Source organism: Lagopus leucura, unplaced genomic scaffold (assembly GCF_019238085.1).
Source record: "Lagopus leucura isolate 7727_CA_CO unplaced genomic scaffold, USGS_WTPT01 Super-Scaffold_760, whole genome shotgun sequence".
Taxonomy (NCBI): domain Eukaryota; kingdom Metazoa; phylum Chordata; class Aves; order Galliformes; family Phasianidae; genus Lagopus; species Lagopus leucura.
This window is the reverse complement of record NW_024962257.1, coordinates 636,813-655,442: the sequence shown is the minus strand read 5'-3', so window position 1 is coordinate 655,442 and position 18,630 is coordinate 636,813. Positions and strand designations below refer to the sequence as shown.

The following is an 18,630-nucleotide window of genomic DNA, read 5'->3' as shown; positions in this document are numbered from 1 at the left end:
CCACTCACCCACACAAATTAAGTTCATTACTAACCATGCAATTCTTTTCAGAGCAGAATTTAAGTGAAAATTTAGTTGCTTATCTGCTTGTAATCACAGCATTTTATCCCCAGTTTACTGGCTGTGAGTTACACCTTGGAATCACTTTTCAAAGAGGTCCAACCACATCAGCTGTGCTCACAAACTTAACTCCATATAAAAATTAACAGAAACACTCTCATGTATGAAAGGTTTCACATTTATTAAGCTGCATGTTAGCTTTTGACTAAACTGTTTTCCACGAGAGGTAACAAAATACCTTGCTTTAATTTAGATCAATTTAAATTTTACCAGTCCTAAAACACTGAGGCAAATCAATTCATTGTCTATTTGTTCATCTCGGTTTCAGAACTGTGTGTAAATGTGGCTCAGCTGTCCAGCTTCAACCAAGAGAAAGGCAAGTACCGATTATAAATCACATTAAATGACATCACTCATAGCACTGCATAGCAACTCAAACCAGACCGATTTCTCACACAAAAAAACAGCTTGAATCTGACTAAACTGAACTCAGAGGGACCTCGTGGAGGTCATCCAGCCCAGCTCCCATTTCAGAGCAGCTACCTGCTGCTTAGCAACTCGTCTCACTAAGCTCTGAAAGTCAACAGAGACCCGGCATCCCCTCTCTTCAAAAACAACGTCCCATGCTGCTGCTACCTGTGACTGTTCTGTCCTGCTGCTCTGCTGTAACGCAGGGCAGTACTGCTCTCCATAGATCTGAAATCCCAGTTGTTACGATGCTTTCACACAGTCTCCAAATTGGCTAGGTTATCAGGAAGCCTCTAAAACAAAGTTCAGAGCTCTAACCCTAATCTGAAAGTTCCAATTCCCAGCAAAACAAATTATTTGTCTTAATTTTTTTTTGAGAAACCTTTGCAAGAATTGTATGCCATTTTAACCACTAAAAATAAATGTGTTCATAAATAAATAAATCTACAGTGACATCCACTTATTTGTTCGTAGAGCTTCACAGCAGTGGGACTCTGTGAAGAAAACTGGGAACAGGCTGCGGCATTCAAGGTAAGTGTACACTGAAGCACCACAGTGGATGCCAGAAAGTTATTCCTGCTATTTCCTCAAGAAGCTGTCTGTGAAGGCTGACGGAACTGGGGAAGGTTGTTACACACAGCTACTGCATGCAGAAGGTCCTCTTTCAATCATCTGCTGAGAGGATGCTGGAAGACATTTTACCTATTGGCTGCTAGGCATCCAGCCATTTTCCCAAAGGATCATCTAATCCTAGATGTCTGATGTATCAATACAAAAAAATCCATGACCTACATCATCAAAACTGGGCTCAGATCTGTGCCTGCTGAATCAGTGAACAGAACACTGAAACTATAGCAAAAAGAAGACAAATTGCAGACTTGCAATAAGATACAAGCAATGCATCTAACACTTCATTCTTGTTCCACTAAAACCTTAGGCAAAATCAGCTGTTCAACTTTCTAAAAAGAAAAACATCTAAACGCAACCTTCACAAAATTAACAATTTGTCTTAGGCAGTAGGGCTTTCCTTACTGACTGACAAAGTAATTATGAAACTTAAAAGAACTAGGAAGAGATAGCTATGTAACCAATGCCTTTTGTACACTGATTTACCTATGAGGTGATAAACCATTGGTTTCCAGCACGCTCATTTTAGCTGCTAGAGGAGATGCATACAACTTGTTTGGCATCAGCTGGAAGTTACGGCCAACAACACTTACTGCACTGTGAAACCAGATCAGTTATGCAGGACATCTCTCATCTACCTTCAGTTTTCAAAAGCCAAAATACATTCCAGCACTTGTAATACAATTGACTGGTGAGCAGCAGTTGAAATACAAAAAATAGGAGAAAACGTTCGCTTACTTTGAAATCAAACACTGTACACTGAATACTTTATTCAGTCATCATGTGTAAATGTGAGAAACTGTGATCTGATTTAGAATTCTGTGTGCCATAGTACAATTGTAGTACTATTTAATTACAGTTAAAGAAAACACATTTGCTTCCCCTTTCTCATCCCTTTAAAAACTACTCAGTCCTAAAGAATTACAAAGAATTACTTCATATTTGCCATCTGCATTTACAGCTGCTGACCGTTACCTATGTGGCCCTTGATTTTAAGCAGGCCAAGGTACAGAAGCGTATCAATGACATGTAACTCAAACACAAATATGAAGAAATATGTATAGTAAAAATACTCCACTAAAACATCCATATTGTTAAATGGAAATCTTACTACTCTAAGTGAAAATATTCTACATAATTCTGTGTCATCTGAGAAAGCATAATTTTATACAGAGCTAATTTGACAAACAAGTCAATGGTTATTTCTTCAGAGGTTAGCACTACTTCAAACAGACACACCTGAAGGTTAGGAAGATATATGAACTGGCATTCCCTTATGTATGAAGAACCTTCCTACTTACAAAGTTTTTAAAATACAATACCATTTTATTTGGAGTAATTAAAATAAAACCACTCCTCTGCAACTGCTGAAAAGGATTTCAAGTTCGGAGGGTTTTTTTTACACGCAATCAGGCAAAACAGGTAAGAGTAATAAAATGAATCATAGAACAAAATTATTTTCCTACTTAACCTTCAGAGTAGATTATCAAAACATGAACCAACACTGCAAGCAAGGCATCAGTTCATATTTGTCTGACAACTACTCAGAAGCAGTATGCCAGTACTGGGAAAGAACTAATGTGCAGTAAATGACTCTTATGTAAGTGTCCTCACAGATTGTAGGTGGTTGCTATCTTTCTTAACTGCTGAAGACAAATGCTTCTTTTTTTAAAAATCATTTTTATCTCTAAGAGATATTTCCTTAGGAAAACCTCAGAAAGGGGAAAACGCATACCTCTCTGCCACTTGGGACACAGAGCTGGTATTCTATTCAGCATAACCAGTGAAATTGGTAGCATACTTAGGCAGTTAACCAGTTTGATATATACAAAATCTGCTGGACAAAAACCTCCAGAATCGCCTGTGTTCACACAGGCCAAGTCAACTGGCTGATCTTACCATAGTTTCACTATACTGTCATATGAAATTCTTGTCACACCGGATTAGACATCAGGGATGCTACAGTACATAATTTATTACAGTATCATGCTGGCAAATCACATAGGTTTCAGTTTCTCAACTTGTAAAACTCAGGAAATTTGAATGATATAACTATCAGTTTGTAAAACACCAGAATCACCAATGGAAAGAATACTAGAATTGCAGATTTTATTTGTTTATTTATTTATTATGTAATGTGTCAGAAAACACTACAGAAGATGCTCTTAATACAGCTCAAGCACCACATCCAGCAGGTGAGCCGACCAGCCTATGCAAGTCCTGTGCACGAAGCTCTTGGATCTCCCTGTCAATGCCTCAAAAACCTGCAGTGGGGGCAATGATCTCTGGAACAGTAATAAGCTTTCAGAGGTCAGGTAGACTTTCAAACGTCACTTCAGTTTGATCAGTGAGCATTAATGATTTTTATCTGGGATAGTGTGCTGAAGTAGCAGCATGCAATGCTTTAGAGCCACTTGTGTCCATGATTTCCTACAGCAGGGAAACATAAATGGTGTTGAAGTTGACCGCCTAAACAAATCAAACCATAAATGTTCATTTTGGTATTATTAAGGCACTTGATAGCTTAAGTCCAGAGTCAAGGTTAAACAGTTAATAATACTAACACATCATAGAACTGCTAGATATTTTAGTGCCGTCGTATCTTAGAAGCTTTTTAATAGGAGCTCCGACAGTTCAGAAATTAAATTTTACCAATAACTTCGTCCATGATCTTTAACACGTTCAGGCTTCTTCAATAGCCGCAATGTTGCTCAGTTTTAAAAATGAGTATTGGTAGAACACCCAAGGCATTTCAGAAAAGGCACAACTTCTCCATGATTTCATTTGTTTCCTTTGCTACTTCAAGATGTTCACATTCATGACTAAGCTGCAGGTGCTATTCTGTTTATTTCAGTGACTGTAAACCAAGCCCTTGAACAGAACAAAGCAAGGAAAGCATTAGGATTCAGGTCAAAGAGGAAGGAACTGCAGGACTGTTTCCTGTAAAACATGCTACTTTCTACCTTCCTTCATGAGCATAACTGAACGTTACAGAATGATTTCTGTAAAATGAAATGTCTTGAAAAAGAAACACTTTGCTTCTCTTTATTTCTAGACACCATTAACAGGGTTAACAAAACATTGTACGTGGAGTGTCAAAGATGTAACCTTCTAAAAAATACAGTTAGCTATTACAGGACAAAATTCAATTACTATTCATGTTCAGTAATAAATTAAATACTAATTAGGTATGAATTCAAAATAATGTAGCACAATTAAGGCTTACTAGCAACTTCAATTTAAGGTACCTTGCAAACATCAGGATGAGTATGTCTGAACTGCAGCTCAGCACACACAGGCAGATGGTACCCGGTGAAGTAGTCCCTGTTCATAACCTCAAGACAGCTTAGAAATTCTTTTTCACAGGGCTTTTATTGCCTGCTAACTTGTGCCAGCACAGCTACGTTCAGGTATGAACAACGCAAACAGTGCGCTCAATTAGCTCTCACAGCAACAGGCAACTTGTTCTTAATTTCTGAAACTAGAACTCGTACAGTTTAACCCATTAGTGGAACAAAAGAAAAATTCAGGAAGTGATAATGCATAAATTAAAAACTCACTGCTCTGAAAATCCTAAGCAGCAGCTATTAATCATACTTTCTTCATATGATTTATGCTAACATCTAAAATTCTCCTTTCTGTTCTCTCATTTAGCACTCTATAATCCCAGCAAAAAGCAGGGCAGAAGATATACGTGTCCCAAATGACTGGTTTTGCTTTGCAAAGTTCATAGAAATGTTTAATCTTCTCTATGTTGTTTCTTTTAACTAGAAATAAAATAGAGACCTAGATTAACATTTCAACGTTCAACGTTTCATCTATTTTATAACAATTCTGTTTATGGTGCCCGATGTAACAACAGAAGTACCACCAAAGATCACTAAAGCAGGTGGTGGAAGTCTCAAGATGATGTTTATAGTGCCGCCGTCTTAATGAGACCAAACTGCCTGACGATCTACAACTGGACGATTTGGAAGACTTCCCTGTTGCTCTGGTTACCCACAGCTCCGTACACCACGTACCTGGATTCATCGCATGCAGGCTGTGCGGATATGAGTGCCAATCTTTCTCAACTGAAAGAGGCAGTGGCACAAAATTTCGGCACTTTCACTGAATTATTCTCTGCTGTGCTCGTCATTATCCTAGAGTCAAAATGAATTCTACAGTCAATATAGTTCTCACACTACTTACTCCAGTTAAGCCAAAGCTGCTATTGGAACTGGACAAATATGACTTTGATTGGCTTAGAAGTATTAATGAGGGCTTTACCAAGTCCACTGCAAACTTTAAAAAGCCACTTAAAGGAAAAGAGCACCCAGGTTTCATCATTTAGGTTCATGGCTTCAGAAAGAGAATCTCTTTCCACCTCAGTCTTCACTCACTTCTTCTCCAAGTTGCATCTGATACAGCAGAGTCAAAGAGCAAATTATGTCACCTGACCCAGAAGCTAACAGTACGGTGTTATATTTGGTAACAGTGAGCCAAACAGCGAGTGTTTGAATGGTAGTTGTACTGCTCACACCCCATGCAGTATGCAGTGACCTGCCTTTTTATACAGTAGTGACAAAAGGTCAGAATGTGAATGCAATGATACCATCCATAATAGATTTACACCCCAAAGCATCTTCCCAAGAACTGTTACACTTTTTTTTCACAGATACAGTAACAATGCACAATAAGAGAACGCTTACATCCAAATGTTGAAGCTTAAGATATAAAATAAACAGCAGAACAAAAAGCTCTCACATATCCCCAACTTCCTGAACACTGGAAATTAAGCGTGAAGATATGTATTGCAAACAGAACATTCTGGCTTCAAAAATAAAACAATACTCTTTGCAAAGAAAATCTTTTTACTTGTCAGATCAAAAATGTTTCTAAGATGCTCACCAGCACCCCAGCTAACAAAGCAAGACCTCAGGAAGGGATTTCACTTATTGCTTTTTTATGAGTACACAACAAAGATAATAAGTAGATCCAACTTAACCCCCAGATCAACATCCATACTCTAAAATAACCAGAAGTATGTTATTAGTAGGGTGCCTGAAGACTCTGAGGTTCTGAACAGTTCAATGCTGTAATCCACAGTCCATGCCCTCACAATTTCTCATGAACTCCAAGACTGACATGAACTGGAATTCCATTTTCCATACTGAAATTAGCTGAAGTCCAATAGTGCAGAAACTTTAGGTCAGGAAAGTTTATGTTGCCTGAAGCCACTTTCAAAGAAGTCTTATCTGTTAAACTATTGTATGTTTCAATATTTCTTTCTCTACAAATCTGCTTGATAAAAAATAAATAGGAGAGATCAACTATAGAACTGTTTGCTGTAGAGTTCGGCATCGATTGCTAAACTTAACAGCTCTAGCATCCGTAAGACTGCTATTTTTTAGTATTATCTCTAACTGCAATTTGAAATGAAAAATGTCATTAAACCTTCTCCTTGTAAAACGATCACCATTCTCATGTCCCTCCATATTAAATGAAACAGAAGAGTCCTCCCCTTACTCACAACTGGCAGCATCCAAGAATAAGCTGATACGGGAAGAAATGTAACGGCCTTCAGAAATACTTAAAAACTGAAGACCTGCTCAACAGAAAGTCAATAAATACAGAGAAAAAAGCCTCTCGTATTCAAAGACTGCATCTAGGTGCAGTCCGAAAATGGAGAAAGCCTGACTGCAACAAATTATTTCATTCATTCAGTGAAGACTGATCATTTTCAGAGATCTTATGGAAAATATTTATAAACTTACAGTGAAAGTAACAACCTCAGGAATTAATGTAACTCATATGATGTGAGTAAATGATAGTCTGTAAACTGCTCTTCACAGTAAAGACAGTATTTCTAAATTACAAGGAATATACTGCTAATGGATTTTAACATAGGAAGTGCAACACTGCCTTATTCTTAAGAAACTAAAGGGATAACCCTTAGTAAGAGCTGTTTAACACAGCTGGAACATCTACTTCAAATGTTAAAGTAATATAATACTCCAGCTATTGACCAGGTAGGTCTGACAGCAGTCACCAGACACAGGTCGCTTGTGTTAGAACCACCATCGGCAGCTGTGCTGACTGACAGTCACTGGTCGGTCAGATGACTTCCACCATCCTACTTCTGGTTTACTGTGACCTTGTCTGAACTGCTGGGACAGCCAGAAAAACCCTCACAGCACAGGCTGAAACATTTCTAAATATCATTTTCTAATATCCTTCTGCATAATGCAAAAAAAGCTCTTGAGCATTTCAAAAACACATCAGAACTAGCGTAACACACAGCTTACAAACTCCTAAGTCTGAAAACATTTCAAGCTGTAATTTCTCTCCCACATAGTAATTTAAATTTCATCTGTATATATTAGACATTTTGTTCTTCAACAGCACAATAAAAAGGTAATTACTTCAGTATTCCTTCCGATCGCTCAGACATTTCTGTCATCTAACAGTCACTGAAATTCATTCATCAGAGTGTTTCTAAACACTGGCTGAAGCAATTCACCAACACCAAAACACACCAAGTGCTTCATCATTGAAAAATCAGCAAAAAAAAAAGCTGAAAAATCTAATGCCTCTCCTTCCTCAAAGACATACTTTTGAATTCCATTAAAAGGTATTTTTGCAAAAACATACCAAAAAAAATCCCAGACCCTACACTATACTGTATACTGTAAAAAAAGAATGTATGTATTGTACGGCGCTTTATCCATCCCCGTTTTCAGATTTCTAGTTGTGTGTTTCCCACATTTGCTTCTGCTCAGAACTTTCTCTGTGCAGAGAAAGATGCGCTGCTGACTGCTGTAGGTTGTTACCATCAACATTTCAACACCTCCCAGAGTCCACCTTCCTGTTTTTCCAGTTGTGCAAATGACTTCTTAGAACTAGGCCTGCTTTACAGGACCTGGTAAGAAAGCAGTCAAATGGTTAAGCTGGTGAAACTGAGAAAGGGTGGAACATCTGGCAGGGGAAGGAGGGAGTCATTAACCACTCAACTCAGATCTGCCGCAGCCAGAACAGCTCAGCTTGTCGCACCACGCTGATCCGAGTGCAGGAGAAATCAGCAGTTACACTGCATTATTCACAAAAGCAGAGAAAGATGGCTGAAGCCATCTACAGATGTAGAGTGATTCTCTGAAGCTTGTTTCATAGTGGAAGATTTTTAATTCCTGCAGCCACGTGGGTGGTTTGCATTTTGCACGAACTGACTGCATTTGCTCACTTTCATAAACTGACAGCGTCTGCAGCTCACAGTGTAACTGCTGCTTCAACTGACACAGATGCAAAGAAGAATTAATGTAAATAACCCATACACATCCAGAAACGACCAATACTGAACAGCAAGTAATGACTTCTCATTAATTATTTACCTGAAACAAGGTGACCGTTACCATTACAAATAGGTTATTAAAATCCTTTTGCTGAACAGAAACCCCTGATGAAATTGCAGCATGTGATATGTTAACCTACAAAACAGTTTTCAATCATTCCCATAACGTCACATAGTTGTGTGATGTTGTAACTATATTCAGTATTTACCTTAAATGTATCAGCTGAACTCCAGAAAAACTGGACTTTTTTGCAGAAGTAAAAGCAAGGGCCAAACCCACTTGTTGCCTGCTCAGCTTTGCTTTTGGACCAATTTATCAGTATTTCGTGGTAGCAAGCATTGTTATCACATTCATCACTTGTATCACACTGTGAGGGCATTCCTTTTGATAATCTGGTTTAAGTTATTTTTCTCATGGATGTGTTTTTAAGATTTTTTTTTTTTTAAGAAAGAGCCCTGAAAAACAAGCTATGGAAGTATTTCCTACCAAGTAACATGGTACCATAATGAACACCCAAATGCTCTGAAATAATTAAAGAGATTTATTGGTCAAAAATATAACACACAAGTGGTACAATTCAAGAGAAATGTAGTCATTATAAAGATTCTGTTAATTTCTGTACAGTAATTTTGGCATATTTAGAAAGCTCCATGTCCACAACACACTCACTCTGAGCCCCTCTTTCACTGTGTTATCACCGAAGAAAGATGAGCAAATAAAGCACAAATTCTGCTTTGCTTTCACACTTACAAAGTGACTTACGTGCACAAATCAAATACATGGAGAAAGGCTGCTAATTCACTACATACAAAAATACTGCTATCTGTACAACTTGCACAGTGCTTTAAAACAAAGTGAGATTACTGTGACACAGCACGTCCACACGGATTACATTTAAGTGTGAACACTTTGTAAGACATAACTCACTATGAGTACTCATCAATGACATTTATAGATCTCCTTGCTTATGCTAAGTCACAGCCATCGCTTTCCTAAAGCTGTACTAACATCTGTTTCCAAATCCTGAAGACCATCAGCATGTGTTTAACTTTGTGCAATGAGTGTGATGTCATAAACGGACGCTTAAAGCTTTGCAGGATTAGGACCTCATCAAACAATACATTTTCATATTCTATGAAAGGGGAGCAAAATAAAGGATAGAGCCAGCAATGCCCGTGCCTCCCTGGCTGTGTGTCGGTGTCTCTCTGCGGATAGGAAATATTGAGAAAGTCATCACTTTGTGAGATGTAAGAGCCTTTAAGAGCAAGAACTGGACTTCAGTGGAATATACCACCTGGAACTCTATTTTCACAAATTTCTCTGCTTTTGAATTTTTCTTGAGCTCTTTTTCATTTACAGTAAGATTGTCTGGCAGACTGACTTTAACGTCTCTAGAATTTTTAATCGAGTTTTCAGCAACTGTTTCCTAGCCTTCCAACAACAAAAATGCCACTGCCCACCTTTTTCATGATGACAGATCATGGCTGATTACGTTGCAAATTCCCTTTTGGATAAAGGAAGAAAAAACGAGCCTGCCTTTTTTTTTTCCACGTTTGGTTCATTTGTGTTTCACTGTTCGGTGTGAAGATCAAAAACGAGCTCAACTCTGACTCCTCTCTCTCCGTTGCCTTTGGCATCATGCCCAGATTTAAAACCAGTTTTCACACATTTAATTAGCGGCTTTAGCCAAGTACCCAAATGTGAGATCTTAAAATATGGAGTAAACTATCAGAGAGATTCAGCTCATCACACAAGTGCACAACTGTTAAATTAACATCTGGATTTAATAACAATAATCTGAACACAGTTTAACATATTCTGCAATGTGAGTTTGTTTCAGAGATTCAGGATACGGAAGATTTTTGTGGTGGTGGCTCAGACAGCCTCAGTGTAACTTTACAGCAGCTGTCAATCTCTATCACAAAAGAAAAATTTGAAAAACTTTTGCTCCAAAGTGACTATGAAGGAATAGTCCTAAGATGATAAAAACCGCTCAGGAATCAATGTCAGGAAGTCAAGCTCACTATGCTTGATGCAGCACAGAAAAATCTCATGTACAGATGCAAAGATGAAACATTTATTTTGTGATGAAAAGATGAAATGTTGATTTGCAAACAAGCTTAATTCTAGTTGTTCAGGCATGTTGCTAAAAGAGTAACAGACATATTCCCTGTAAGAATCAAGGGTTGCAGACAGACTACACCTAGCACTGTATTTACCATGACAGAAACAAAGGAAAATGTCTTGCCCCCAGCTTCATGCTGGAAAAGTAAGAAGTCCTGGCAACTTATCTGAGTTCTTGCCTCCATGGGCCTAAAGCACTCAGCATTAAGTTCACCACTTCAATTATACATGAGAACAATTCCCATTGCTTTCAGAAGAATAGTGTACCAGGCTGTTCTGTGTTACCTAAGCCTGTATTTTGGTTATCATGAAACATGATTCCCCTGTACTCGGCCCTGGTGAGGCCTCATCTCAAGTGCTGTGTTCAGTTTTGGGCACATCAATGCCGAAAGGACATGGAAGTGCTGGAGCAGGTCCAGAGAGGGGCAACGAGGCTGTGAAGGGCTTGGAGAATGTGGCCTATGAGGAGAGACTGAAGGAGCTGGGGCTGTTTGGTCTGGGGAAAAGGAGGCTGAAGGGAGACCTGATTGCTCTCTTCCAATACCTGAAAGGTGATTGCAGCAGAGCGGGGCTGGTCTCTTCTCACTGGTGACAGGACAAGGGGAAATGGCCTCAAGTTGTGCCAGGGGAGGTTTAGGTTGGATATCAGGAAAAACTTATTTACAGAAAGGTTATTAAGCACTGCAATGGGCTGCCCAGCAAGGCTTTAGTCACCATCCCTGGATGTGTGTAAAATCCATTTGGATGCGGTGCTCAGGGCCGTGATTTAGCAGAGGGCTGTTAGAGGTAGGGGAGTACGGTTACACTGAGGTTGGACTCCATGGCCTTGGCGGTCTTTTTCAACCTGAGCAATTCTGTGATTAATATGCCTAGAAAGCATTATTATTAATCAGCACAGAACAAAGTGCAGTGCAACTACAAAAAAGAGAGGACTGTTTATATTTACCCTTAGTGTGGAGCAGAATTGCAAATTACTACACCGTGATTAGAAAGAGACAATTTAATACAAGGTCTGCTCTGAAAGTAATGCCTCCTATCTTGTGATGTCAGCCCTGACGTCAGCGGCAGCTGTTGGTGGGATGGCAGCAGAGGCTGAACCTGCCCACCAACATTCCGTGACAGGTTGTTGCTGTGTGACAGATGGCAGCAGAGGGGCACTGGGACAGAATGGCGCCTGACATGGAAGTGTGGGGGGAGCAAAGGGTGGAACTGAATTCCTCCATGTGGAAAAAAGGGCCCTCAACGACTTTCATCAGCACTTGTGAACATTAATGGAAACCAAACAGTGGCTGTTAGTACAGTGAGGCAGTAGGTGGTGCATTTCAGCAGTGGCAATAGTGATGTGAAAGACTAGTCATGTTTCAGATGGGCACACGGGTTTTTACGAGCACGGCATGCAGGGTCTTGTTTATCACTGGCAAAAAAAGCGTAACTACTACTGATGACTATGTTGAAAAATAGTGTTTTGTAGCTGAGAATTTGCTCTGTCAAGTCATGTTGTGCCCTTCGTGTCTGCTGTAGTTTTCACTGAAATAATTAGGAGGTATTACTTTTGGAGTGACCTCCGTATTTCCACTGGTGTAGTTCTACAATATTCAAATGGACCATGACTACATTTTCATTCAGTATCTTCCTATTTACTAAGATCATCAATTATTCATTTCTAATGCTACACTTGCCTCTTCTGATAGAACAGTTAAATAAGATTAAGTGACTTGAAATTACACAACAAAAACTGAAATAGTATTTTAATTTGATTTTATTATTTCATTTATTCATTTACTAATTATTTTAGAGCTAAGTGTTTATCAAATGAGATTACTCTCCCTGAAAACTAGGATTTGTTAGCAGTCCAAGCTTCCAGTAACTCCAGTTTCCCAACTGTGCCTCACTTGCCACCCTCGCCAGACAATTGACAGGCTGTCCTATATGGCCAGTCCAGAGTGAATATTTCTGACTGTCCAGACAGCTGCTGCCCATCAGAGTTCTGTCTGACGAGGACTTCTCTACTAAACATCAAACTTAGGAGTATGGTTACAAAATCAGCTGAGATATTTCTCTCAGAAGCCAGTTAACTTGTCCAAAAAATTCAAAAAAAAGTACAGGCAAGGCAGGAGATAGCACCATCCAATTCAAAACCCTCTAGAAGCCAGCCAAGTCACATCTCGGGTTCTCTTCCATCAAATGAAGCAATAGGCTTTCACAAGTGATTAGGTGAAGCATAGAGAAATCATACACTGAATATTTCCAAGCCCATTATTGGTAGCTTTCACTGCATTTTATGACCAGGGGAGAAATGTGATTCCATGAAGTATCTTGATACCATTTGCACACTAGGAAAGTCAAACGTACCCAATCATTCAGCGTGGTTACACAAATGGCAAGTTAGCATAAAGGCAGACCACCACACTCCTAGAGCCATAATTAAAAATTCTTAGTAAACTCTGGAAATTATCTTTGCTTTTTAAGTCAGACTGCACTAAATTATTCTCACTACATTCCACTGTCTGGCTGGGATATTCCAGTGGTAGATTCCAGTTTGGCTTAGGCTGCAAGCAGATTTGTTGGACTACATCAATGCTCCAGATTCATACTATTTTCTGCACACATCCAGAAGATTTTGTACTTGTTGCTCTTCTTGCAGGCTCTTAAGTGGTTCTTAGCCATAAAATTTGTCTGGCTTTTTCAGCAGTGATGAAATAACGCTCTGTTTTATCTTAGAAAGGCCTCAGAAATGATCAAGGAGGCGTGAATCATGGCCTGAACCTCTGATTGATCACCTGAGGCGAGCACTGAGTCAGCCCTGGGAGCACAGGTGCAGGCAATTCACCGTGCTGCTGGAAGGGGTGGAGCCTGGCTGCACCTCTCCTAGACCCAATTAGGAGCTGACTACCAGAGGGGAAGGGTCTCTTTTTGGAGATCCCTCCTTTGGAGTTTCACAGCAAGCCCAGGATGCAGGTAGGCTTTCTATCTATTCTCTTTTTGTTATTATAACCTGCTGAGCCAAGCTCTCTGGCATATTCCATAACTATAACATCTGCACATTCATTGATTGTACACCTTATTTTACTAAGCTGTTCAGTTTTCTTAACACTGAAGTACAATCCTACCACAAGGTTCTCTGTTACTCCCTGTGAGAAGGCAGCTTCCCATCTTCATCTACAACAGGACCTATTTAATCACAACGTGCTGGTATGGCAGCAGTCTGGAAGTGCCGTGCTGTAACGTGCTCTGCTGATAAAGTAACCTGAGTCACTGCCAAGTAGCTGTTCAATATAAACAAAATGCTGCTAACATTTAGAAACAGTCTTCCAAAATCTGCAAAGGCTTGTAAACATGACAATCCTCAAAAAAAGAGAATACATGACTTAACCGTATCCCCAAATTCCTTTTTTTTTGCATGAGAAAAAACATTTTTATACAAAAAAACCACACATTTTTATATGAAAAACCATCAACTTCACCAGGATTATAAAATAATCCTACATGTGGTATATATAAAATATATAATAATGACTAATATATAATACATGGCTCATTAAGAAGAAGAAAAAAAAAAAACAAACAACCACATAAGTTTCATACCACAGTTTCATTAATTAAAAAACCTGTATTAAAGAAACTGCAGTAGTTTTAAGATGCAGCACTTACCTTGGATCCTTCTCTTACAGTATCTTCTTGTAGTGTCTGCTTTCAGCACATTTCTGGTAAATGGAAAAGATAAGAAAAACAAAGATCACAAAAGATGTCACAAGGATTGTCTTAAAAGTTACATATATCATCTCGCTCAAATTTAAAACATAATAATCCGAGTTTTTCTTTCTCAGCTCTTACACTTTTATGTTAAAGTTCCTGTGTTAAAAATCATTAAGGCAAACTACTTTCACTGTGTTCTGATTTCACTCTTCAGCATGTTTCACATTGTGGTTCAAATTCTAACATACCAGTTAATTGTTTTTCCAGTTACCTCTGGCAAAGGAGGTCGAGATGCAACACCCACCCCTTCCAACCCAACCGCAATACACGAAACAAGTTCTAGCTCCTTCAAGTCCTATCTGCAGGATCCTTTACAGCTGGAATGTCTTTACGCTTCAAAGTTCAACTGCTTGTTATATTTATTCACTGTAACTTCATGTACTGACAGAAGCATATCTTATTTACCTACAGATACCAATACAAATGAACCTCTCTAAAGAAAAAGGAAACCGGTAACAGTCATGTTTTGGCTTTACGCTATGAGAATTGAAACATTTCTTCAATTATCATTTATTAGCACATTACAGAATGCACATACACATGTATGCATATACACACATGTAATGACAGCAAAAACCTACTGTGTACCATATTTAGGAAAGCTCAGAAATCACAGTTATCCTGAAGGCTGATGTATGGGAGCTGTTGAGTCACGGCCTGAACCACTGATTGATCACCTGGGAAAGGACCCGGTCAGCTCTGGGAGCACAGGTGGGAGCAATGCAGCTGTGCAGTTGGAAGGGGTGCAGCCTGGCTGCAGCTCTCTTAGACCTCATTTAAGGGTGACTGTCACTGGGCTGGGATCTCTGCCTGGACGTCCCTCCTTGGTGTAGCTTTCCCCTGCAAACTTGAAATCTTATTTTAGGACTAGTCCCAATACAAGGGCTTCCGTACGAGTGCGGGAATAGACCGCAGGAGCGGACTGGCCACCGGATCGCTCAGCGCTCCGAGAACGAAAGCCTTTCATTTAACCCGCTTAATCGCTAAGGCCGGGCCCGCGGACGTCTTTCAGCCCGAAGGACGGCCCGCGCCCGGCTCCTCACCCGTCACTTCTCCGTCCTACACCGAATTAAAAATGCGCGAATCCGCAGCCGTCCCACACGGGCGGCCCGGGGCGCGGAGCACCGCCGCAGGGCACGCCGAGGGCCGGGAAGCCACCTGCGGGAGGGGCGGGGCGGGCGCCGAGCGGTGCAGAGGAGCCGAGCCGAGGGGACACCGCCCTCCAACGGCGGGAGGACGGCGCTCCGCTCGGGGCCCGCGGCCAGCGCCGGCCCGCGGGCCTCGGCCCTTTACGACGGCTCCGGCCAGGGAGAGCGGGCGGCCCGTCGGGCTGCGGCGCCACTCTTCGCGCTCTCCTCGGCGCCCGACCCGCGGCCTTCCCGCCAGCCGGCGCTTGAGGCGCGGAGAGGCCCGGCCGGGCCGCGGCGCCGCCCGCCCCCCGCTCGCTCCCTCGCGCGCCCTCCCGCCCTCGCTCACCCGCTCACCCGACGCCGCCGCGGACGCGCCGTCCTCTCGCGAGCTCCGAGACCGGCCCCGGCGGTCGGCCCTCGGGCGGGGGCGGGGAGCGCGCGCTGACGCCGCGCGGCCGCCTCGCGCGTGCGGGGGCGGGAAGGGCCGGCGTTCGGGGCCGCCGCTTCCGTGCGCCGCGCGCCCTCTCACGGAACCCGGCCGAAGCTCCGCGCGCCGCCCCGCCCGTCTCCGGAGCTCCGCCCCGAGGCGGGAGGCCGCGGCGCTCCGTCGGGCGCCCGAGGTGAGGGCGGGCCCCGGGCCGCGGCTTTGGACCGCGCCGTGTGGGAGCCGGGCGGAGCCGCGGCCGTAGCGTTGAGAAGTCGGGACGTCCGAGCTGCGCGCGGGGCCGGGAGGGGAGCGGCGCCGCTCGGGGAAGGCGGTGGGAGCGCGGCCCGTGCGGGAGCGCAGGCGCTCCTTCGGTAGAGCGGGGCCTGCGGGGCTGTGCTCGGCAGCTCCAGATCCGCCCTGCGCTCTTTATCGCGGCGGCTGAGAGCTGAGCTGCCGGGCGGTGTGTGTGTGTGTGTGTGTGTGTGTGTTTGTGTCTGTCTCTGTCTGTCTGTCTGTCTGCTCGCCGGGAGGCTGCGGCTGGCGGAGGCCTCGTGGAATCTAACCCGGTTTGGGCCCCGGCTCTGCTGAGGCTTTTGGTGCCTTCAAACAAAACCCGCACGTACATTAAAAAGTTGTAGGACTTCATACAACTTCAAACATTCTGGTGTACTTCATTGCAGACGAATGCGCTGACGTTTCAAACGTGGCTTGTTTGAATTGGTGGGTTGGAAGGGGGGTGGTTTGTTTTGGCTTTTAAACTAGAACACGTAACTTACACGTTCCTCTGAATTACAGTTACTTAATTGTATTTTAATTATTACTTAATCAGATTTTAACCAATTTCAGAAACAAACTTACACCAGCGATGGCCTGGGAGCAACAGTGCACTATTAAAGATCTCGGTGAAACCTGTGGCTCACTCCAGGTTCACTTCTGTCAGCCTCTGAGTGAAACAGTTCAGATGTGAGTCTGCTGTTAGAACCGGCAATGCAGGCAATATATATTTTTTTGTTCTCCTCAAAACAAGCACAAGCAATCCATTTGCTATGGAGAGATGAAGTTGACAAAGTTCAGTCTGCATTGCAAAATCAAAGGAAAAAAAAAATTATCTGTGATTTCAGGCGATAGCAGCATTTATCCATATTTCTGTCTTGTGTATAAAAATAGAGGTTACGTAATTGGTTCAAAAATGCTTTACCTCATCCCAGATAATACACGTGATATATAGAAACAAGCAGGTACTTGTGCAAGATGTGCAAAGTCTTTCCATTGTTGCATGCAGCTTAGATTATTCTATTTATTTCAGCACATGCAAGCATTTAAAGCATCTGTAATTAATTATTAGAATGGTAAATATGTGGTTGATACTGTGCAGTTACTGACTTCTAATGGTAAGCAGTACTGTGCAGTGCTAAAAACATGAAGAAAGGAAGTATTAGAAAAAAAAGATGTATTAAAAGGTTCACATTAAACACAACTGATGCTCATTTCTTGAAGGTGTTTGGACACTAGCCAGTGCATGGGAAGGAGGACACATTTAAAGAATCAAATAACTTCTTGAGCATGGTATCTCCCATATCTTAGTGGAAATTGTCCAACTCGTCACAATAGCTCTTGACTTTGAGCACCACCTTTCCTGTCTCGGGCACAAACATTTGTGGCACTTCCTTCTTGCTGCAGGAAAGTTCAGTCCCACAACTTGGCATTTGCCTCTAAGAGTAACAGTGAACTCCACGTTTACTTGCAGCAGAAACAAGTGCGACAAACGCGTGGAGTAGTTGGTCGTAGAACCGTGCTGTCTACTCTGTTTTTCTGATGTGTTTGTTAACTACACCAAGGAATCGCACACATGTGGGAGGAATTGCACTCAGTAGAATCTCATTTGCAGTACTAGTGTAAATTTTAGCAAATAATTTTAAAGAAGTTGGTGTGTATATTCAGGAAATGCTTTTTGTTTTTCATTATCCCTATCTGCAGGCATTACAGTGCTCATTTGTAGCGTCCTTCTCTAGCAAGTATTTGAAACTTCTAACACAAATAACTGAAGTACTTTGTTTAAATTGTAGCCAAACTTATGCAGCCCCAGAGACGAGCTTTCATTCTCGAGTTTCCTCACCAACCACAATTAGCACCCTCTCGGATGAAGTGTGTCATACCTTTGCACCTCCTTACAGAGATGAGTTATACTTATCGTAAAAATTTTCTTTGTTTTTTTAATCACTGTCTTGAATCTGTTCAGACTTCTTTAGATACACTGTAGAACGTGTTGGAAATATGCCTTCATGGATATATTCATGCCCATGAGACAGATTTCTGTGCATGGGATAAAAAAAAAAGTGCATTTCAGAGTACTTCTGTAAATCTGCCCTTACCCAGGAACACCAATGAACTACTTCTCTCTTTTCTTTTTCCTGCTCAGATTCCAACTAGTACACAGCGTATGAGTTTTTTGTCTCACAATTAAGGCTTACTGAATAATTAGCCTGTAAGAATTTTAATTATGTGTTATTAAGATCCATTTAGTGAGAAGAGCATTTTATAATGCTTCTTCATTGCTGCAGGTATTTTTGTCAGAAAGTAATTGCAGTTTTTCCAGCATATATATAGAGTATACATAGTCCACAGAGGAAGCCAAGTGAAGCCCGAGAGTTCATTGCAGGATATGGCTGCAGAAGTTGCTTGTAAGGAGTTTTGATCATGTCCAAACGAG

At 41.6% G+C, this 18,630-nt stretch overlaps 1 protein-coding gene across 14 annotated transcripts in view; it reads right to left on the bottom strand.

The window, feature by feature from the left end:
• MRTFB (myocardin related transcription factor B) overlaps positions 1-15,910 on the bottom strand; it is a 64,026-nt gene extending 48,116 nt beyond the window's left edge. For 4 of the 14 annotated variants that reach the window (XM_042864261.1, XM_042864276.1, XM_042864274.1 and 1 more), the window contains exons 1-4: positions 15,840-15,910; positions 14,259-14,311; positions 5,178-5,297; positions 3,808-4,026 (exon numbers count right to left, since the gene is read on the bottom strand). The gene's annotated coding sequence lies outside the window, so the exon portion shown is untranslated. Of the gene's footprint in view, positions 1-3,807; positions 4,027-4,403; positions 4,481-5,177; positions 5,298-14,258; positions 14,312-14,951; positions 14,970-15,040; positions 15,355-15,406; positions 15,472-15,839 lie in introns of those variants that run through there. The other 10 variants (XM_042864263.1, XM_042864264.1, XM_042864266.1 and 7 more) reach the window with 10 other exon arrangements.
• Positions 15,911-18,630: the final 2,720 nt, after the last annotated feature.